Source organism: Pinus tabuliformis, chromosome 6 (assembly GCF_031772625.1).
Source record: "Pinus tabuliformis cultivar Carrire ecotype Pingquan chromosome 6, CPIR1, whole genome shotgun sequence".
NCBI classification, from domain to species: domain Eukaryota; kingdom Viridiplantae; phylum Streptophyta; class Pinopsida; order Pinales; family Pinaceae; genus Pinus; species Pinus tabuliformis.
The window spans coordinates 1093703900-1093727962 of NC_142292.1; the positions used below are offsets into that span (position 1 = coordinate 1093703900).

At 40.7% G+C, this 24063-nt stretch overlaps 1 pseudogene; it reads right to left on the reverse strand.

Moving 5' to 3' along the window:
* LOC149262727 (F-box protein At1g67340-like) overlaps nt 1–20811 on the reverse strand; it is a 35137-nt pseudogene extending 14326 nt beyond the window's left edge.
* Nucleotides 20812–24063: the final 3252 nt, after the last annotated feature.

The following is a 24063-nucleotide window of genomic DNA, read 5'->3' on the forward strand; positions in this document are numbered from 1 at the left end:
AGATCATGCAACAAATTTCTACCGCCTTACCCAAGGGAAAACTAGAGTAAACAGATACATGCAAAGGATGCACCTTGGGTAAGTATGCGAAAGCTTCCTTTCAGGATCGGGATAGTAGAGCTGGAGCAATCCTAGAGTGAGTTCACTCAGATGTATGTGGACCATTCTCTACAGCCTCCACCGCTAAGTAAAGGTACTATGTTATTTTTATTGATGATCTTTCTTGTAGATGTTGGATCTACTTTATGCAAAAGAAGGATCGGACCTTATTGAGGTTTTGTGAGTTTAAAGCCTTGGCAGAGAAAGAATTTGGAAAGAAAGTAAAAGCCTTGCGTAGCAACAATGGTGGAGAGTATGTTTCCTAGTAGTTTAAAGACTTCTGTGCTGCAGAAGGAATTAAACGGGAACTGACAGCACCTCATAACCCACAACAAAATGGGGTGGCCGAAAGGAAGAACAGATCTATTGTGGGAGCAGCTCGAGCGATGTTGCATGACCAAGGCCTACCACTTCATCTGTGGGCTGAGGCATGCAATACAACAATGTACCTTCAGAACAGAAGTCCTCATCGTATCTTGGGGATGAAGACACCTATGGAGGCTTTTTCGGGGAAGCGACTAGATGTGAGTCACTTCTGCATCTTTGGATCACCAGTTTTCTGTCATGTGACCAAAGATGCTCGGAAGAAGCTAGACCCAATAGCTAAGTTGGGGATACTTGTGGGGTACACAGATACACCCCACAACTATCGTGTGTTTCTGCCTGCCAGTCAGAGGACCGTAGTGCGCAGGGATCTGAAGTTCGACGAGCAGAGAGCCATGTGAGTGTCACTTGAGAGGGAGCTCAAGTTGCATGGTGATGAGGAACTTTTAGTTCCAAAGGAGGAGGAGCCTCCTGATGATGTGGATCAGCCACATGTAGAGGATCCAGTAGTGGAGACCACCACTCCTGGAGAGTCTTCCAGAGACAGGCGGAAACGCTCGCAGGAAGCTGACAGATTGATGCTAGATGTAAGAGAGAATGTGGGGTAGCCATCCTCTCAGTGCAGACAGAGGAGATCTCTCGAGAGATACACTAGCTACATGGCCCTAGTTGGGGAGTGTGTAGTTATTGAACCTTCTTCTTTTCAGGAGGCAGTGCAACAACCAGTTTGGGTTGATGCAATGGTAGAAGAGTACGATTCTATCATATGGAATAGTGTGTGGGATGTTGTCCCTAGACCTGGGGACAATTCAGTGGTTAGTTCCCGATGGCTTTATAAGGTAAAGCAGGCAGCTGATGGCAGTGTTGAGAAACATAAGGCAAGGTTTGTTGCCCAAGGTTTCTCACAGGTTGAGGGGATCGACTATGATGAGACCTTTGCTCCCATAGCAAGGTACTCATCTATCAGATCAATGCTAGCTCTATCAGCTCAGATGGGTTGGAAGATCCATCAGATGGATGTGAAGACGACGTTCCTCAATGGGAAGATTGAGGAAGAGGTATACATTGAGTAGCCCGAAGGATTTGAGACCTTCGATCGTGAGTTGCATGTTTGCCAACTCAAGCGAGCACTGTATGGGCTGAAGCAAGCACCCCGTGCTTGGTATACCAAGATCAACAACTATTTCACTGGGTTGGGCTTCACCAAGAGTGAAGCAGATGCGAACCTTTACCACATCATGGTAGAAGGTAAGCCATTGATTATTGTACTTTATGTCGATGATCTGATTTTGACAGGTGATGATCAGCTGATCAAATCTTGCAAGGAGGACCTTGCAAGAGAGTTTGAGATGAAGGACATGGGCCTCATGCACTACTTTCTAGGCATGGAAGTGTGGCAGAAAGATGGGGAAGTATTTGTGTCTCAAGGCAAGTATGCCAATGAGATACTCAGGCGCTTTCACATGGAGAAGTGCAAGCCCATGCAGACTCCTCTAGCTGGGAACTGGAGGAAGGAGGATGCTACTTCAGGTGAGGTAGTAGCTGCTACTGTTTATCAACAACTGGTGGGTTCACTTATGTATTTGGTGAACACACGACCTGACTTATGCTTTGCGGTGAACTAGCTGAGTCAAGCTATGGTTCAACCTACCAAGTTGTTTTGGAAGGCAGTGAAGCATGTGATGAGATATCTCAGAGGCACTACACAGTACGAATTATGGTAGAGGCGGATAAAGGGAGTGAAGCTACAAGGCTTCACAAATGCGGATTGGGCAGGTAGTCCATGAGACTGGAAGAGCACTTCTGGAGGAATCTTCAACCTTGGTTCAGCTGCAGTTTCTTGGTATAGTAGGAAACAGAGATTAGTTGCACTTAGCTCAGCAGAGGCTGAATACATGGCTGCCAGTCAGGCAGCATGCAAGGCCATTTGGATGTGGAAGATTCTAGTGGGATTGTTTGGTCAGATGATGGATCCTACAGTGATATACTGTGATAATCAGAGTTGCATAAAACTCTCTGAGAATCCAGTGTTTCATGACAAGTCCAAGCATATAGATATCTGTTACCATCATCTACGGGACTGTGTGGTTAAGAGGATCATGGTGTTGTTGTATGTTTCAACCAAGGAGTAGGATGCAGATATTTTGACTAAGGCATTGTCAAAATGCAAGTTCGAGTTCCACAGAGACAGGATCGGGGTTAGTGATAATCCCTTTCTTGTTGAGAGGGAGTGTTGAAAAGTGTACAACAAGAAATACTAAAAATAGAAGATGCTAAAAATAACACTGTTATAAATAGCCGAGCTATAAATAACAGTTCAGCCATTGGAGATCTTAGCTACAATGGGTGAAAAGTGAAAGTGCTAAAAATAGCTTTTCTAAAAATAGCATTTCGGGATCCCTTCTTATTTTAGTCAGTCCCTGGACTAACATAGGAAGTAAAATTCGAATTTTATATCAACAATAGTTTGGAAATTAATTAATTAATTCATCTTGAGTTAATTAGTTAAGGAAAATCAAACTTGAAGTCTATGTGAGGACATGCAACAATTTCTCCATTAATTGAGGAATTTAACCTTCAGTTAAAGAGATAAGGATGAGTTGTAATATTGAGTTGTAATCAGTTGACTTAGTTTAAATTAGTCAAGTCCAGTTAGATTAATTTAATAGTTTGTTAAATTAATGAGAGTTTAGTTAGTTAATGCTTGCATGCATGCAACTACTGTATTTCAGATAACTGAGTATTCACTCATGGATAACTCATGCATGTCAGTTCAGTCAGAGACCCAGTTGAGATCAGATGGAGGGACAGTGTACTATCAGTTGCTAGGATATTCCTTGCATGCAGAAGGAATATTATTCCTTATGGATTGCGCAATTGGACCCGAGGTTACAGTGAGTGTGATGAGGCCAATTCACACATGTGATATCATTGGACCCCAATCAAAACTGCGCAAGGAAATAGGAGGTTTGGAGGGCTTGAGGAAGATATATTCTATGTCTATTGAGTCTATGAGCTGTATTGTTTGATTGCAGAGAGAGAAGGATTGCTTGAGAGCTGATTATTTTTGTAACTTAAACAAGATTTCCACTTGTATGATAATATAGAGTTGGGGTTTTAGGTTGGTGCTTTCCCCAGTGATATATCTTCTGTTTTATGGTTGATTACTTCTCATTCTCAGTTATATCTGTTCATGCTTGATGTTGCTCATGTTCGATTAATCTTTTGCTAAATTGTTTGTAGAAGTAGATCAAGTGTTTTGCTTTAGTACATTGCATTACCAAGTGATCTACAGTGGGAATTTCTACAAGTTTTCTCTCATTAAAGCTTCTTCCTTGATTAATGCCAAACCCTAGACCCTTGACAAGAAGATCCTCCAAGCACAAGTCAAGTCCTTCCTTTTCTCTGCACTATGTTCTCTGACACTTTGTCTACCTCCTTCCGACACTTTGTTCCCCGGCACTTCGTCCTTCTTCCAACACTTCGTTCTTCCTTCTAGTGTAAGTAGATCTTCTAGGAAAGATACTTTTACTTTGTGATATCCTTCACCTAAGGATACTCATTCCTTCTCTAGATCATCCGAGTTCTTTCTTGATGTATGGTGGTAGGCTAAGTGTGACAGAACTGCAACCCTAATCTTTGCACGTGTGAGAGTCATTATCATAGTTATAGGGCTCCCTCTAACTTTGCTTGAGGTCCTTCTCTCTTCGCTTGGATAGGAGGCCTAGTAAGCCTAGTTTGAAGCCCAAACAATGATGGATGAGCAACCTTAATGTTGTTGTTGTAGTGACCGCAATCAACCATTTTATTTTTCGTATGTGTGGCTGCAACTTACCCTAAAATAGTCCTTAATACTTCTGTTATATTTCCTCCTTCTTCGTTGCTCAACGGTGCCCTTAAACTTGAGTTTTCCACCCTTTACTTGGCTGCACTTGCTCGCTTATTTTAGAGATTATCTTCGCTATCTTTGGAGGAGTGGACAATCTCTATATATAGAGGATTTCCCCTCCTTTAGGCTGACTTGTAGGCCAACTTGCTACATTGAGGTCGACTTGACTTTTGTTGCTGCAATAGGTGCTTTTAATGGTACCATTGCTTCTTTTGATGGTGACTTTACTAGGAGGAGAATTGACTTTGCTTGGGGATGTCTTCTTTGATTCTTATACATATACATAATGTAACATGCCCTTAAGGTCTTCAACATAATTCTTTTGACTCTTTGACTTTCCTATAGCACTTTGACATGTGCTAGACCTACTTCAATGAGCAAGAAACTCATTGACATCTATTATAAAAATAATATTTCTGTTCTTGAATAAATACATATATCAAAGTACATTTATGAAGACCAAACCTAGTTACAGTTCCTTCAACAAGCCATAACTCAAGTTTGTCATAAAACCATGCTTGTGACCAACATATAACCAAAATAATAACAATGATAGAACAACCATCAAAGCCACATAATAACAAATACATGTACTCATGAACTACAAGGGAAAGGAGTTCTTATTAACATATGCAAAATCCAACCAAATCAGGGAATTCCACGTACCACCCGACCATAGATTGGGCTGAACCAAATATTTCTTTCAACCAATCACCCTCATGCCATATTCCAAGCATGGATGTGGGACTCACAACAAAATAACCAATGATTCTTCAGGCTTTACCACAATCCCGCCATATACCGATCAAGGATTCATAGGCCCAAACCCTCATACCAAGATTTACCACAATCCCACCATTAGCAGTCAAGGATTCCTGAGCCAATCAATAAACACACACTACCAAGCTTTACTGCAATCCCACCATTATCGGTTCAAGGATCACTGGGCCCTAAACAAGAATGGATGCCTCCGGATCTCTCCACCTAAACTGTAAGGAATTTACTTGTCTCCACCCTCAGGCTTTATCACATGTCCCACCTTTACTGGTCCAGGGATTTATAGGCCTTTGGGAATTTTCCTGAGACCACCTCACTCAGTTTCGAAACGATCCGACAATCCAGCTCAACCAAATGAAAGAACCCCATCACACCATGGTTATCCAAAAATGGCAAGGCAAGGCTGAAAACCATTGTCACACCTGAAAAAAACCCATGCCAATGACAACAAGAGAACCAAATACACACATGCATATACCATGCATGCCAAAACTAGCAAGGAAATCATACATGCAACTCGATACTTGCAAGTAATCACGTTGTAGTCACTTGATCGTTGCTTCCCTTTGCTTTCTTGTCCTTTGCCTTCTTTTTTCCAATGCTAGAGTGCTCCAAGAATGCTCTAAGTGTGCAAGAGTATGAGAGAGAAAGAGAATAGAGAGAGCTCCAAAACTAAACTGACAAAAGGTTGTGAAGCCTTTTTATTAATGAGGCCTCTATTTTCTTCAATTTCCATTATTTTCCTTCAATTTACTCCTCACATGCAACATGTGACATTTCACCTTCCTTTTCTCCTAATTTCATTTATTTTCATAAATAAAATGCCAATTAATTCATCTTGCCTTTCCAAAGCCTTTGCCATTGCCTTTGTCAATTTCCCCTTAGCCATAATAAACCAAATGAACACCCACTAGGATGTTTTGCCCAACATTCAGCTTGGAATACGTGTCCCATGACCTTATTCTCATTTTGCCTTTATTAACTTTATTACATGAACATTTAACTTGGGGTCGTTATAGACCATACATTAATTCAAGCTACTTTATATCTTATCTCCAAAGTTTAAGCTACTAATCAATATTAATTGCATGTCCTTTATAAATTTCATTATAGCCAAAGTTATTTTTTATATTGATTTGATTTCTCTCAAAAATAAATCTAATTTTAGATTTATTAAATTTCAGATTCCAATAATTTTATTGGTTGATTAACATATGATTTAACTTAAATATCGTAGCTATGAGGATTTTTTTAATTAGTTGCTAATATTACATAATTATTTAAAAAAAAATTATTGGTCATTATAACGAAAGGTCTAACATTATTATTGAAAGTTTTGGCATTGTAATAAAAGATTTATATAATGTTTGTTGCGTCCAGGGTTATGTCTGGTTTGAAAATTTTGGGAAAATGAAATAAATCTAGGATCCCTTGAACTAAGAAAGAACCAACTTGATCCCATTTTTCTGACATGTAGTTTCTCGTGATTGTGATCAATGCTTAATTCCTTTTCCTACTACCACATCACCCCCACCTACTTGATCGAAGAAATGTTTTTGCATACTTATTGCTCTTAGGACGAATACACTTAGAATGCTCTTGCTCACTCCCACTACTTTTGTTCGCTTTCATTGCATCTCTCCATCCACTCTCCTATTATCCAAAGCATCAAATATGAATCCACTTAGAATATTTTTGTTCATTCCCACTGTATTTTCTCACTCCCACTACATCTATCTATTGACTCCCCTACTTTCTAGAGCATGAAGTCCATCACAAATCTAGTTTAATTGTTATGAAGATATAGAAGAACAGAGTTGAACATATGGAAAAGATGAAGACAAAGGTATAGAGAAAAGGAGATAATACCTAAGGGGAAATGAGATAGCTCAACCAAGTCACTAACCAGATAACTTGTAATTTCATCTCAAACTTCTAATTTTGGTTGGTCATAATCTTTAATTTTCATTGTAAGACAATCCTTAGAAATTAACTTAGATCTATTGCAATATCGTTCTCTAAGTTTTCTTAAGACTAAGCAAATAATTTCATCTCAAACATCTAATTTTTGTTGTTCAGTCTCTAATTTCGGCTGCAAAATGATCCTTTAAATTCTGTTAGATCTCTTACAACTACATTCTTCAATTTTCCTAGTTTTTCTGAATACTGTCAGCAAGATCTAACACATATAAATATTGATTCCTATACATGTATATGTCATCTTATGACATTTGCTTTATTGGAACTAAAAGACCATTATTTTTATATATTTTTCCTAGTTTGAACAAAAATTAAAGTAATCAGAGAGCATACTAGAAGTAGCTCATCATATTCACCGTCATTGATTAAGGATCCATTGGTTCTTAGTTTTCCCACCTACACCTACCATTATTAACATATTTGTATGCATGGGTAGATGACTCTTCTTATCCTAGGCTACAATATACCTAATACTCCCGAATGTAGGTTTCATTCTCATCTTATCCAAACATAGGTCACATCCTTTATCTCTATCCCCTAAATCCATTTATGCAGTTGTTCTTGATGTTAATGGCAAGGGAATGGAATAGTGAAATCTTCTTCCTGTGTTACTTTAGAAGATTTATAGGTAGCATATTAACCTCTTTGGCCCTTGCATTCATCTACATGCCATCTATCTAATTAGATGGTGCATATAGGGCTTAGAAATTTGTAATCCCTCACAATTCTTTTGTTGAAGTCAAGTTATCACTATGAATACATGCATTAGATACATTTCCCTCTTTCTCCAATTTGAAACCCCAAACAAGCAACTTCATCATAATTCTTTTGCTTGGTAGGATTTGGAATGGAAAGGTCCCCAATGGTAGTGTGGTATCATTGCTCCTCTAAAAAAAAGGTTTTGTCATTTGATAATACATTTTTCGAGCATCCAAGTAATCAATCCCCTATCCACATTACAGGGCATGTATGATTAGTTGTGTTAGGAGTGCGAGGAAGGAAAGTAGAAGACCACAAATGAGAAGAGGAAATGTGGAAGACAATCTAAATTATAGATTTTCCATGAGAACAACCTCATTACCTTTCTTTAGTTGTTTGTTAGCTTGCTTTTTGGTGTTGAGCTATGCAATTTTATTGTTCTTCTCTTCCAACTTTCTCAGTGCCCCTTGAGTAAAACCAACTTGAATTTTAAGCATTGGATGGTTAGGATTGGGCTATTTGCAAAATGATGTTCACCCACAAACCTACAATGAAATTTCAATAATAGAGAAGGGTATTGGCATACCTTATACTAAATTTGCAAGTTGTTATCATTGTTGTCATCCTAGTTTTATTCCTCAAATGATTCTCCATAAATGCAATGAATAATATTTAAATATTTGATAAGTGTGAAATGTGATGAACGACTAGTCCTAGATTGCATCCCTTGTAAATCAAAACATTATATTCTCTCTATGTGCCATAGTTCATAATTTCCAAGATTTTTTATTTATTTTTTTTAATAAATTTCAAAAAATCAGAATAATCTACCCATTTTACAATAAGGGTAAATGATAGGAAACTTAATAGTGCATATATGAAGGCATTCCAGATCATCAGTCCTCATCCATTGACCCCCCAATGTGCTTGACAGTTAAGAGAGGAGGGGGGTGGGGGTTGTGGGGGGGGGCTTAGTTCGAAAAATATCGAAAAATCAAAATAATCTAACCATTTTGCAATCAGGGTAAATGACAGGTTTGCTTAGCAAGACGAATATAAAGGCATTATAGATAAATAGTCCTCATCCATTTTATGACCAACACCACACCCCCCCCCCCCCCCCCCCCCCCAAAATGTGACAGTTGACAGGGGGGTGACATCAGAATGGAAAACCACTAATTACACATGGTTATGTTGAGAAATGGCAACAAGAAAATCCAATTTAATATGTCCTTGAATTTAATTGAGAATTAAAATTGAATTATATTCTCATAGCAACTTGTAAATAGTTAATTAAGTTTAATTAAATTAATTAGCTTGGGAATTTCGAGTTGGAAGTCTTTTTGTAGTCATGTATATGTTCTCCCTAAAGTTTAGGGGTCCAGTATGAGTTGTAATTAGATAACTTAGTGTATTGAGTTATGGTTAGTTAAATTAGTTCTAACTATGTGTGGAACTAATAGAGGACTAACAGTCAGTTGGTGCACTCGTGCATCCACAAGTGTTACTCCAGTTAACTGGAGATTCCCTCATGAGAAATTCATGCATGTCAGTTCAGAGAAAGACTCAGTTGAGACTAGAGTGCAGGGATAATGTACTATTAGTTGTATGATTTACTGAGTTGTAAATATCATGCATGCAATCAAAGAAGGACATATGTTTGGATTGCGCATTTTTGGAAGCATGAATTCCCTTTAAATACTGGCTATTCATCCTAGGAATTGTGCAAGGAAATAGGGGATTGGCAGGTAGTGGAAATTGGTTAAGTGTTGGCTAATAGCGGGTTTGTGAGGTAGTGAGTTGAGCATACTTGTGCGGAATCGTTCTTATGGGAACAAGCTTTGTATCTTCACTCAATTTTTTTATTTAATGCAATACAGATAGGTGGGGTTTTGAGTTGTGGCTTTCCCTAGGAAACCTTATTGTGTTATGTGCCATTAATTTGTCTTCTTCTTGTTCATATTGTTTTCATTGATCTATTGGCTTCTGTTGGTTGAAAGTAGAAGTAGATTCTTGTCCCGTGCTTTAGTAAATTGCATGAGTTTGTGAATCTACATGAAATTCTACAGGTTGGGAGAGACGTTATTCCCCCACCCCTCCCACCCCCCCCCAATATGAAACCACTACTGATCCCCTCCCATTAGAAGTGGTTTGTGGTATTAGGCCAATCAGAATAAATTTCTAGGCTAGTGGAACCAAATGCACAACTAGACCTAGCAACATCTGGTTGGACATCCATATGGCATCCAATTGTCATGTAACCAATGTCAGGGTGACATCAGCATAAATTTAAAAAATGTGCGACAATGCATATCTCGCTAATTTCTATCCCATAAAAAATTGTTACGCATCCAAAAATAGTTGGTTTGGCTATTAAAGAAGGAAAAAGACATTTCAGTTGTACAATGGTGTGAAGATGACAAGCATTAGTAGGACCTTGTTACCAATGGTTTCCATCAACCCTACTAATACTCTTCGCCACTATTGTACAAGTAATTCTAAATCATCTCTTGTTTTTGTTTCCATAATGAAGACCCAAAAACCCAATCCCCAATTCGCAAAGGGTTCTCAACTAGGGAACCTTCACAATGCACCTTTAATTGACCAAGAAGGATATGTACACAATCCCCAGTGTGAATTTGTCTTATTTAATTAAGTAATTAGACTTATCAATTATTCATAGACCAGCAAGATATTTCTCTAGTGTGGGAGGCATACCTAGCCCTATTTACCATTCCTTCGACATATAAATTTCCTGAGCATGTGACCTGATGTGCTAATCAATATGTCCCAAGCAAACAATTGGTGGTTTCTAAGAGTGGCATTGTTCTGTTTGCCATAACCCCTCAATCCATTCAAGATATGGTCAAGATATTCATGCCCAATCAAACTCAAGCTTTAAATGAAAATGTCCTTGGCCTTGGTTATTGAGAGTTAACCCCAAAAGATAATGCTACCCTGCTTATGTCTTATTTACTAGTAAATGCCCCTTTACTAGAAATTCCACCCGCATATCCTTCTAGTATATTTCTTGGGTTGTCTAGATAAGTAATTTCCATGGTTTGTTGTCCACTAAGGTACGATCACGACCAACTTGTTGATAGTATCCATTTCATCTATGGAAAATTGTAACAGCCTTGGGTTAAAAGTTCATGTAATAAAGTCAATAAAGGCAAAAGAATATGACCAAGGTCATGGGACATGTATCCAAGCTAAATGCTGGGAAAAAACATCCTATTGGGTGTCACTTTCAGTTTGTTATGGCTAAGGAAATTGAAAAAGGAATTGACAAATGAAAAGAGGCATTAATTAGCATTTATTTATGAAATAAAGGAAGATGGGAGAAAATGGAGATGAAAGGTCACATATTTGCTTGAGAGGAAAATTGAAGGAAAAATAGAGAAAAATGAAGAAAATAGAGGCATCAATGATAAAAAGGCTTATGAGGATCAATTCACAGATTTTTGTTAGTTTGGATTTGGGATTAGTTTCGAAGACAGTATAGCACCAAGAGGAGAAAGCAAAGGAAGGACAAGGAAAGCAAAGGACAAGCAAGGAAGGTTGTATCAAGCAACTCCAACAAGAGGATTTGTAGGTAACAGGTTGCATGTGTGATTTCTTAGTTGGTTTGTGAATGCATGGTGCATGATTTGTGTATTTGGTTCATTTGTTGTCATTGGCATAGATTTTTTGGGGTGTGACAGTGGTTTCAGTCTTGTCTTGCCATTTCTAGATAGCCATGGTGTGATGGGATTATTTTCTCAGTTGAGCTTTAGATCGTTGGAAGTTTTTGGAACCGAGTGGGGTGGCCTCAAGAAAATTCCCAAGGGTTGGGGGTGGAGGTGGTTTAATCTCTAGGAAACCCTCGCTAAGTGGGTGGAGACAAGCAAATTCCTCAAGGTAATTGTGAAGAAACACTGAGGCATCCAAGCTTGTTTTGGGCACTGTGATCCCTTGACCGATTTTGGAGAGATCGTGGTAGCCTGAGGGTGGAGGTGGTTTAATCTCCAGGAATATCTGGTTGTTTGTGTCTTGGGATCCCACATTCATGCATGGAATATGGCACAGGGGTGATTGGATGAAAAAGAGATTTGGTTCAGCCCAATCTATGGCTAGGTGGTATATGGAAGTCCCTGCCTTGATTGGATTTTGCATAAGTTAATAAGAGTTATTTTCCTATTGTAATATATGAGCACTTGCACTTGTTATTATGGTAATTTGATGGATGTTATGTCATGGTTAATAATTTGGTTATGTGTTGGTTAAAAGCCTAGATTTGCAATTTACTCCAGTTATGTCTTGTTCAGGATTTGATAAGTATCTGATGGTTAATAAATACATGGGCTAACAATTGTTATTGCAGCTATTATGAGAGGGAATTAGACCTTCTTGGTGATTTTCATATAAGTTTCAGATTCCTATGTTCATATATGCATTCATGACCTGTAAATTACATGTTCATAATATGTTTGATGAAATGACTATCATGTTTAGGCTTGGTTAGGTCAAGTCCTTGTTCGAGTTTTGTATGATTAGCATTTTCTTCAAGTTATTTATCATTCTGGAAAGTCTTAGTAAGTTCTGGGCAGTGGTCTGGAGATTGGTCTGGAATCGTGGCTCAGATCTTGGAACCACACCCTCTGAACTGAGGATTTTGGGTTACAACCGCACTTAAGCATACTTATGCATGTGGTTGGAGAGTCACAACCACACTCATGCAGGCTTGTGCATGAGGTTGGGAGTCTAGGTCACTAAAAAAACCTATCCAACTCAACGTTTGGTCACCTAGGGTGGTTCTTTGGCCCTTATGTGTATTGTAAGACCCGTAGGATGTCAGGTTTTGGTCAATAAGTCTCAGTTGTCAGCCCCACTTCTAGAACTGAAGCTTGGAGGTTGGGTCATGTCATAGTAACTCTTTGTCTCACGTTTACCCTGGCAGACCGATAAAATTGGGTAAATGTGGGGAGGGGATGGTTACTGGGTGGTATCAGAGCAAGTTTCCATTCTCTTTGGGTAATATCTGATACCACAGGGTGATATAAAAGTGTGTTTTTGTTCTCTTTGGATAATATTTGATACCACGGGGTGGTATCAAAGTGAGGTTGCAACACTAGACCTCAGAGTAAAAGTGATTGTCATACATGCATGTCAATGTCTATGTGGTTGTTATGCATGCATTGTCATGGTTATGGTTGTCGTGCATGAGGTCATTGTATGCAGTTAGTGTTATCATGCATGATGTCGATATATTGATATGATTATGTATATACATGTATCATGCTAATCTAGATTGATTTTGTAGATGAGATAACCTCCCCTGAAATTCACTGAGGTATGTTGATTATGTTTATATTTGGTTATCTGACATGGTATGTTTGTAGGAAGAAGAGGATCAAAGATGACTAACAAAATGGTGGATTACAGTTCATGAGACTCTCCTTATAGATCATATGAGCAACACAGAGATGAGTATTCTCCTGACATAGCAGATACCTTGAGAAGTCTAAAGGTAAAGATCATAAGTTGCAAGGTAGATAATGAAAAAATCATTCAGTCACAAGAAAGGCTTGCTAGGGCACATGAAAAACAAGCAGAGGTCAATGTAGTTATCCTTCAGAGTTTATCAGATTTGCATAGATAGGGACAACCATGGATCAATTATGGACAGGAGGATAGGACTAATGGGGCATATGGCGACAGGTCTCATGGTGGGAACATATCAAACAAGGATGACATAGTCAAATATGGTAGGTTCTTGGATACACCTGACAAGAGAGGCAATGGCTACGGGTTCTATTCTTGTTTTGGTTCAAACAGGTATCATGGTCATAATCATTATCATCCTTATAGGAGGAGTGAGAGGGGATATTTGTCGAGTTCAAGAAAGCCAAGCCACCTACATTCAATGGAGAGTTGAAGAAACCAGAAGACGCAAAGGCATGGTTGCTTGGGATGAAGAAGTTATTTAAGTTGCATGACTATACAGAGAACATGAAGGCTAGGCTAGTTATTTTTAGTCTCAAAGGGAAAGCATATATCTGGTGGGAAGACGTGAAGCATGTTAGAGACATCAGGATAGAGGAGTTGAGTTGGCACGAATTCAAGAGACTCTTCTAAAAGAAGTACTTGTCAGACAGGTACTATGATGGTAAGGCTAAGGAGTTCTATGAGCTGAAGATGGGATGTATAATATATGAAGAGTACATGACTAAGTTCTTGGAGTTGTTGAGGTATGTGCCTTATCTTAAGGATGAGAAGACAAAAGTTCAGAGATTTATCAATGGACTGCCATTAACATTTAAGGATCAGATTGAGTATGATGAGCCTCGGTCGTTGGAAGAAGTCATTGGAAAGTTGAAGCACTGTTATGAGCAATCGAAGTGTAAGATCGAGTCTAAGCAGGGTTGGAAAGGGAATGACAATACTAAAGGAAAGTGGCCACCAAAGCAGGGAAGACCTTAGGATGTAGGTGAGAAGGAAAATGTTGCTCCTTACAAGAAGTTTAATGCAGTTGAGAAGGGACATGGGTCTCAGCTTGGAGAGCAGCAGAATAAGGGTAGTGGCAAGGAACCGTTGCAGTGCTAGATATGTGGCAAGGATCATCGCAAGAAGGATGGTCCATTGTATCAGGGTGGCAGACCTCAAATCTACAGTTTTAAGGAGGCATAAATGGTTGGGGATGTTGGCTAGAACATTACTTGGATCTATGCAACATTTGATAACAAGCAGGTGGATCACCAGTGTAACTACCCCTCCCATATCTACCCATTTTCATCAGCCTTCTACGATAAACATAAGTTGAGGGCTACTATGACATGACTCGACCTCCTAGATCACATTAAGGAAATTTATTTGATGAAAAGAAACCTTATTGACCTTCCTCAAGAGCTACAGGACCCACATGAACTAAACAACCACTCTAGGTGCCCAAACCTTGAGTTAACTTGCCTTTTTAGTGATCTATGCAACATTTGATAACAAGCAGGTGGATCACCAGTGTAACCACCCCTCCCATATCTACCCATTTTCATCAGCCTTCTATGGTAAACATAAGTTGAGGGCTACTATGACATGACTCGACCTCCTAGATCACATTAAGGAAATGTATTTGATGAAAAGAAACCTAATTGACCTTCCTCAAGAGCTATAGGACCCACATGAGCTAAACAACCACTCTAGGTGCCCTAACCTTGACTTAACTTGCCTTTTTAGTGATCTAGACTCCCATTCGCTTGCATAACAAGGCAATACAACGATTGTAGCCCTCTAGTCGCATGGATAACCCTGCCTCCCAATGACTACAGTCTAGATTTCTTAGTTTTGAGCATTTGACCCCGGAATCTTAGCCACTTTTTAAGGGCTAGTATCTAGACCTCTACCCAGAACTTGATATAACTTTCCAGAATGATGAATGAAATAATGATAAAGCCATTAATGGAAAACTTAGTCAAGAGTTTGACCTGACCAAGCATAACCATGACAAACATTTCGTCAAACACATTGTGAACATGTAATCTACATGTCATAAATGCATATATGAACATAAGGGTCTCATACTTATTTGAGAATCGTCAAGAAGGTCTAATGCCCTCTCACAATAGTTTCAATAACATATATTAGGTCATGCATTCAATAACCAATCAAAACATAATAAGAGCCATAACTAGAATCTATCATAAAACCATGCTTATAACCAAGATATAACCAGAATAATAACAATGATAGAACAACCATCAAAGCCACATAATAACAAGTACATTTACTCAAGAGGAAAAGATCTCTTATTAACATATGCATAAATGAACTAAGTTAGGGACTTCCACATGCCACGTATTCCAAGCATGGATGTGGGACTCACAACAAAAAAACTAGGATTCCTTAAGATTTACCGCAATCCTGCCAAAACCGGTCAAAGGATCCCTAGGCTCGAAACAAGCACCTACACAACAAAGATTTACATAAATCCCACTACTAACCGGTCAAAGGATTCCCAGGCCCAGACAACAAACATACACTACCAGGATTTACCACGATCCCACCAAAACCGTTGAAGGGATCACTAGGCCCTAAACAAGTTTGGATTCCTCTAGATTTCTTCACCAATACCTTGAGGAAATTTCCCGTATCCACCCTCAGGATTTATCGCAAACGTGCCATTACCGATCAAGGGATTCCTACGTTGTTGGGAATTTTTTCGAGACCACCTTACCTGGTTCCAAAACCATCCGGTAATTCAAGGCTCAACCAAATGAAAGAACCCCATCACACCATGGTTATCCGAAAATAGCAAGGCAGAGCTGAAACCACTGTCACACCTGGAAAAACACATGTCAATGACAACAAGAGAACCAAATACACACATGCATGTACCATGCATGCCAAAAATAGCAAGGGAATCATATATGCAACTCGATACCTGCAAAGTAATCTCGTTGTAGCCACTTGATCCAACTCTTCCTTGTTTGATCCTTGCTTTCTTTTGTTTTCTTGTCCTTCCTTTACCCAATACTAGAGTGCTCCAATAATGTTCTAAGTGTGCAAGAGTATGAGAGAGAATAGAAAGATAGCTCCAACCCAAAACTGTCAATAGGTTGTGAACTCATTCTTAGAAGCATTTTATCACTAAGGCCTTTATTTTCTTCATTTTCCTTAATTTTCCTTCAATTTTCTTCTCACATGCAACCTGTGACCTTTCATCTCTCTTTTCTCCTATTTTCCATTATTTTCATAAATAAAATGTCAATTGATGCCTATTTGCCTTTAGCCAAAATAAGCCAAATGAACACCCATTCGGATGTTTTGCCAAACATTCAGCTTGGAATAAGTGTCTGTTGCCTTTATTAACTTTATTACATGAAATTTTTACCTGGGGCTGTTACCGACCCCTCCCCCTTAGGGGAACACCATCCTTGGTGTTTTATGACACCTATAACCAACAAAACCATTGTAAACCAAAACATACTGCCCATGGAGCTTTATAACTTAGCTTGATGCAATATTTACAATGATCGACCCGTTGAAAAGCAAAACAAACATGATAAACATAACAACATGACAACCATATCGCTTATTGGGGTTTTATAACACAACCCATTGTGGTATTTACAATAACAACCATACATATGAAATATATATGTATAACAAAACTCCTTTTCCTCAACTGAAAAACAATGAAGGATACATAGCCTGCGTCTTATCAACCATCTCTCATGTAGCTTCATCAGGCCCTAAGTGCTTCCACTACACTTTAACTTGCTTGATTGCTCTGTTCCAGAGCACAAGTTGTTTCCGTTGCAAAATGCACCGAGGTTTCGGATATAATTCTCCTTCTAGCTCCACCTGCAATACAAACCAATCAATCACATGATCAACATCTTTCACATATTTTTTAAGCAATGAAACATGGAAAACATCATATACTTTCACTATAGGAGTTAGTGCAAGCCTATAGACCACTGGTCCAATCCTCTAAAGGATCTCAAAAGGCCCGCAATATAGAGATGTCAGCTTTGCACATGATACAATCCTCAAGGAGCTCTTCTTGGGCTTGATGCGCAAGTACACATGTTCCCAACATGAAACTCCTTAAATTCCCTATGTTGATCTGCATAACTCTTCTACATGTTCTGTGTTGCCTTTAGATTCTTCTTGATAACCTACATTTCTTGTTCCATCTCTGTCAACATGTCCTGTCTTATCAATACCTTGTTCACTGGATCACTCCAACTAATAGGAGTATTACAACTCCACCCATAAAATTCCTCAAACAGACTCATCCTTAGTGACTCATGATACCCATTGTTGTAAGAAAACTCAACTAATGGAAGATACTCCTCCCACCTCCTCTGCTGATGCATAACATACATTCTAAAAATGTCCTCCAAAATCATGTTAACCCTCTCTGTTTGTCCATCTGTTTCTCCATCTGTTTGCGGATGTTAAGCTATATTGAAGGCCAACTTTGTACCCAAACCTGTAAATAACTCCTTCCAAGAATTGGAAGTGAACTTGGCATCTCCGTTTGATACAATCTTCTTCAGAACACTAGACAACCTCACTATCTTCCCGATGAAGACTTGTGCTCCCTCACTAGATGAATAAGTAGACTTAACCGTTATGAAGTGAGCTACCTTTGTCAACCTGTAAACCACAACCATGATGGAATCATGTTGTCTAGATATCCTTGACAAACCTATAATGAAATCCATGGAAACGACCTCCCATTTCCATTTCAAAATCGGAGTCGACTATAATAACCCACATGGATGCTTACACTCTGCCTTTACCTGTTGACAATCTAAACACCTTGCGACAAACTCAGCTACCTCTTTCTTCATATTCGGCCAATAGTAGGACTTCTTCACCATTGTTAATGTCTTTTGATGTCCCAGATGACCTGAATACGACTTAATATGAAATTCCCTCAAGATAAACTTCTTGAGCTCATTGTTGTTCGACAAATAGATCCTTTCCCTAAATATGACCAAACCATTTTCCATGAGACGATAATCCATATCCTAATCACCTGTACCCTATTGTTGTAACATGTGCCTAAACTCCCTGTACCTGTCATCCTGTTGTCCTGCATGTAAGATCTAATCCTGTAAAACTATCCCACAAGAACACAAAGCTCCTATATGATTTACATGTATCCTTCTGCTAAGAGAATTTGCAACCTTGTTCTCCTTATCCTTAATGTACCTAATCTCGAAGCCAAACTTACTGAGCAAGGCCAACCACTTACTAATGTACTCCATGTTTCAAGAAAGATATGCCAAAAATCTGCAAAGGACTTAATAGATCTGATAGGAAAACCTTCAATCCATTTTCTACATTTGCCTTGAAACGAATCAAAGAACAATCTGATGAAGACATCTTCCTTTTTAACTCTAAGAATGTCCACAAATGCTTTAAAATTTTCTATGTGTTCTAGAGTCAAAGTCAGATCTTCCCCATTGAATTTAGGGCCATTACTCAAAATGTATGCATCCTTTGGTAATTGATTAGGAAAACCAGGAATATTAGAAAAATCGATACATGAATACCTTGAACATATAGAAGCAACATCTGAGTCCTTCATTTAGCAAGTGGAGCCACCATCAATACTTTGAAACTCGAGACTTCGAACAGTGGAGTCGCCAGGTAGATTGCGAGCTAATGGAAACGAATTTCCCAAATTTGATAGAGGTTTTTCTCCAACATGACCTTATCTACAGAAACCTCTTTCAGTTTTGTAACAGGTGCTATGGTTTAGGAGATACGAGTTCATATTCAACATCTATTTTCAGAAATTCGGCCCAAGTTTAATGTAACTAATTCTATTTTGAAGAAAATGGTTGAGCTCAATCCCTTAGTACAAGGATGAGAAAATGTATATATTTTATGAATTTCATAGTGTAGGGGTTGGATTTTGGCAGAAGGTTGGACTTTTGAGAAAGCCTTGAGCTTCATTGTACACTCATATCAGCATTTTGGCTAAGGAATTGAGATCAGGGTTTGCAGCACTCTTTGGGATCCATGTGGAAATTTGTCTTGGTACAGTGCTTTTCTTTTGTAATTGTGAATTTGCTTATGTGTTATGTATGCCATTCTCTATCTTGTTTCTTCTTAACTAAACAAACAAGAGTGTAAGTAGAATCCATTGAAATTGTAGTTCTCTACTTGAGCTTTGCTTTAGTTTCTTGATGTTTTCAGCTATTTGGAGAGGATCCATGGTTTCTCTTGCCCTCTTCAACTCCTAACCTATCTAATCCCTCCATCTCAATCGATTTGAAGTCCAAAAACAATTGCCTACCTTGCCCCATTGAATCTTTGCAAGACTGAGCCTTGATCCCCGCACCCAAAATTTGCCTTTCCTTCTGAGCCAACAAAAACATCATTTTATTCAATCAAACTTTATCACACATATACCTAGCCTAAGATTAGTAGATATATCAGTCATCTCAAGCCCTCATCGATCATAATTTGCTGAGATTGACCCAGAGAGAGCCCTCTCCTGACCTGGTAGGGCTAGCTACCAGGCTGAGCGTGGTTTGATGTTGGCCCTGGATCCTACCTTTTCAGACTGAGGTAAATCTAGGCACTAACACTACCAACTTGTCGCGCTGCAAGCTGAGCTGTTCTATATTAATCTTCTTCTCACTCATAACCTGGATTGCGCGACTCTCTCTAGCACAGAGTTCTGCTGTTATCCCATCCTGTAGCTGATAAAGTGTGTCGCGGGGAAGGGTAACCAAGTTAAGGCCAATGCCTTTCATTGTATTGAGCATCGCCCGCTCCATTGTGTTTTTCGAGACTAGCGTTCCTTCCGGCAATGTTATTGTATCGACCATTTTCGTGTGTAGCATCTTTTCTGCCGCCGATGTGCCTACTGCGACGTGGGTAGACAAGGTACCCTCCTGCAGGGGCCGCACCTGTAGTTCCTGCCGCTGCGCCCTTAGGGCCCCCAACATAGTCTACTGCTCTGCCATAACTTCTTGGAGCGCTTCCTTGGTGACATCGCGAACTATTTCACCAATGTCATAGAGGTCTCCTTCAGTTAATGTGATTGAGTCGATGGCTAGCTTCGAGGCCTTGACCTTTTTCTGACCCGATCTCTATGTGAAGCACGACCGTTTGAGTTGGGTTGAAGTGGTTCCTGAGTCCACACCCTCTTCTGCAAGGTCTGTGTCCTATGCCTCCTGTCCTGCAGACACTTCTCCCTCCTCTGCCTACGTTGTTGTGGCCTCTTCTGTTTGCATTGTTGCTGCTGCTTCGACAGCCTTCTTTTGCTCTGCGGCTGCCTGTGCCGCTTCACGGGCTGCCCTGACCTCGACTGTTGCTTTTTCGTTGCACCTTTTCTTGGCCAGTTGGGTGACGCGCAGCTTGGCATCCTCCTTCCTTTTCTGCACTGCTGTCTTCTCCAACTCTGCCAAATCCGGGGCGCGCCACTCAAGAGGCCATGTCTCTAACACTGTAAAGATCGCGTCGTCAATGGCTATGAATGGGAGCTTTGTCCACTGCTGCGCCAGATCCTTTCGTGCCCTGATGTAAATATTGTGCATGTCCACCTTGAATTCTGCAAAACTCTACAGACTGTTGTGCACTGTGGGGGACAGACGCGACCTCCTATTAATCTACATCCGATGCTCACCTCCATGAGCACCCAGAAGATCTTTGTATCGCGAATTCGCTTTGCGTCCTTGGTAGCCCAGAGTGAAGCGTACTTTGCAGCCTCTGGTAAGTCACACTCAATGCTCAGGAACTGACTGTCCTCCGCTAGTTCTCCCCCTACCAGCAAGATGGACAAGAGCAACCACGTGTAGTGGAAGGTCTTGCCCTGCTCCTGGGCCTCCTGATAGTTGAGCAAGAATTCTTCACAGAGGAACTCATCCTAGTTGAACTGGACCCCCTTCGCGCATTGTTCGGCCAACGCAACTACCGGCGCTGGTACTTCATCGCCGCGAAATTTTCTCATTACTTTACCGGCTAGGAGTTGGGTGGCTACGCGCACCCCTTTATCCTTGATACTGTTGATAGCGTACCCCCTCTTTTTCTTCTCGAGCTTATATTTTTTCTTCATGGCCTCTGCGATAGCCAAGTCGCTGCTTTTTCCTGCTATCGTCATGGGGTTCTTTCCTTTACAAGGAAGCCGAGAAATTCTGTGGATGAGATCTGCTGTGATGGGAATAGGCTCCTTCAGCCATAAGTACCCATCATGCACCAGGAAAAGTAGCTGCCTAATGACGAAAATGGTGATGGGCGCACGGTGAAAGTGTGGTATCCATAGCAGATGAAGCAACTCGACCTTCTCCACACCGTGTAGCCATTTTTGCGGTTCTAATGTCATCACTGGCCCCTCCGTATTCCGTTTCATCAAGCTTGTTGTCTCTACGTGCGGGAACTTCTCGCTGTCTGCAAGGTCCCAATCTTCAAATTTCAGGGTAGGCACACTAGGAGTGGAACTTTAAAGGTAATTCCATCGGGGAGGAGCGGGGTCTGTTGTGCACTCTTCGTTTCATCCAGATCCTTTGGTACCTTAGCTTTCCCTTTTCGTGGAGGGACATAGTCGGGCAATTTTGCTGTAGAGCGCATCAGTTGGATGTTCGCCTCCACGTCTTCTTCTTCCTCTACCTCGATAGTTAGAGCCTGTATGTCCTCCTCCTCTTCATCTGTCTCAATGGTGACAGCCTTGCCCTTTTCCTCCATTGATAGCTTACCGAACCACGGATTCCTCGGGGACATGTGGACTGGTCCCATTGCCTGCTTATCTTTTTTCAGTCTCGGCATCCGAGGTTATTTTGGGATTTTTGGCACGACCCCAGTACCTTCGGGAACATCGTGTACCATATGGGTTGACGCGGCCTCACCGACAGTTCCTTCCTCAAAGCCCAAACCTCTCCTGATAGTCGTCATCTTGTCTGTACTATATGCGGTCTTTTGCGAACTTAAGGGCTTGAATATCGCTCGGCTCTCCACACTAGCTAGCCCTTGGAGTTTTATAGCACCTTTTGAATTCAAATTCGACTGTTCCCCCCAATTCCGGGCCATCAATGCTTTCTTGGCGACAGATTTTTCAAAATCTTGCCCATAACTGCTGTCTTAAATGGCCGTCACCCGCTCCATTTGGCCTCAAACCATACATCTCATTATGAACAATGACACCAATGGTCACTTCCCAGCCTACCCGCGCGACAGTGTAGCCCATTGTGTGCGGCGTGAACCTTGTGACATGTTGACTCTGTGCGCACCTCCCTTATTGCGCAACTCCCAAGCAGACTCTTTTATAGTCTCGCGCTCCCTTTCAATTGCCTGGAGCGCTGAGACTGCTCTTCCAATGGCTAGTCAGGTGGTTGCAGCACCAGTGCGAGGCTCCATTTCGCCCCTCAGGATAGTCCGTGGAAAACCCTCAATTGTCTTCGTGACAATCAGCACCACGCGCTCTACTATTTGCAGTTCACTTTCCCGATTACTGCGTTTGGTGATATAGGTCCTAGCCACATCAGCAAACTAATTAAATCTCGATGGTAGTTCTCCCACTTATCACTATGGGTGTGCGCACCTTGTCGTACCACCCTTGGTTTTTCGAGAAAGGCTTCCTTTATTTCGTCTTCCAACTTCTTGACCTCTGTGTCCATCAAAATGCTTTTCTTCCTTAGCTATACCCGATCCTTTTCAAGTTTGCGAAGTCTAAGGTTCCCTTGCCGAATGGCTTCCTGAAGTCTTACGTGTGCTACTTCGCGTAACTGTGTGATTTCTTCATCCTGGGCTTTGCGCACTATCACACCTGCAGGTGCTATTATGTGTGGATTCATCGTTGCATGCCCCTCAGAAATTACTGTCCTTACCCTGCTTCTCAACCTTATAATTGTTTTCGTGGTCAGGGTTTTGCACATGGTCCTATAGGCCCATCGAACCGTTGATATGCACAGGTCCCAGTCAGTGCGTCTCACCTGTTGAACCCTGTTCAACACTTCACACACCCTATCGAATGCTTCTTCATGGATAGTCCTTGGTGCACTTCGCCTCTCCTGCTGCTGTGTTTTGTTCCGATTCTCTATTCTGGGAGTGGTGTGCGTTTGTGCGGGCTGCATGTCATATGTTTGTATCCATCGGGAAAGGTGGGCTCTCAAGTTGTTCTGCCCTTGGTAACCGGCTCTCATCTTTACCTGGGATTTTCCAAATCATAGGTGCATCATCCTCTTGCATCTGTGCCAGTCCTCAAAACTTCTCTGATGTGTACCCCACCACCTTGTGGGCGTTGCCCGCAGTGCCCATTTCAGAGCATCGAATCGCTGCTATTCTAGTACTGCGATTTCAAATTTGGTCAGGAATTCATCCACCGCTGTCAACCCATCATACATAGGCAGATCCCTTACCTCTGTTATCACACAGTGCGCTGATCTAACCATCATGTTGCAATTAAGCGTTGTTACTTCGTGCAGCCGATTCTGCCATCGCTCTATTTCTTCGTCTGAATCCAAAGTGTAGGAGCTTTCGCGCTCCCACGAAATCCTACCATTTGCAGTCGGGTTTACCCAATCCTGTTCTCATGCAGTTATCTTGTAGATGCAATCGAGATCGTCATCACTATCATCGTTGCGCACCGGTTCAGTGTATCGCGCTCCTTTGGCTGGATCTAGAGGTACAACTATGTGTAGTGACTTTTTCTCAAAAATCATTTTGCGCTTCTTCAGATTTATGATTCTATTCATATTAGTGGCCTAGTCTATTCCTAGTAGCGCACTAGGGATTGCTGTCATCAACAATCTCTATCACTTCAAAATCTGCCTGCGCGCTCGCACCTTCAATATCCA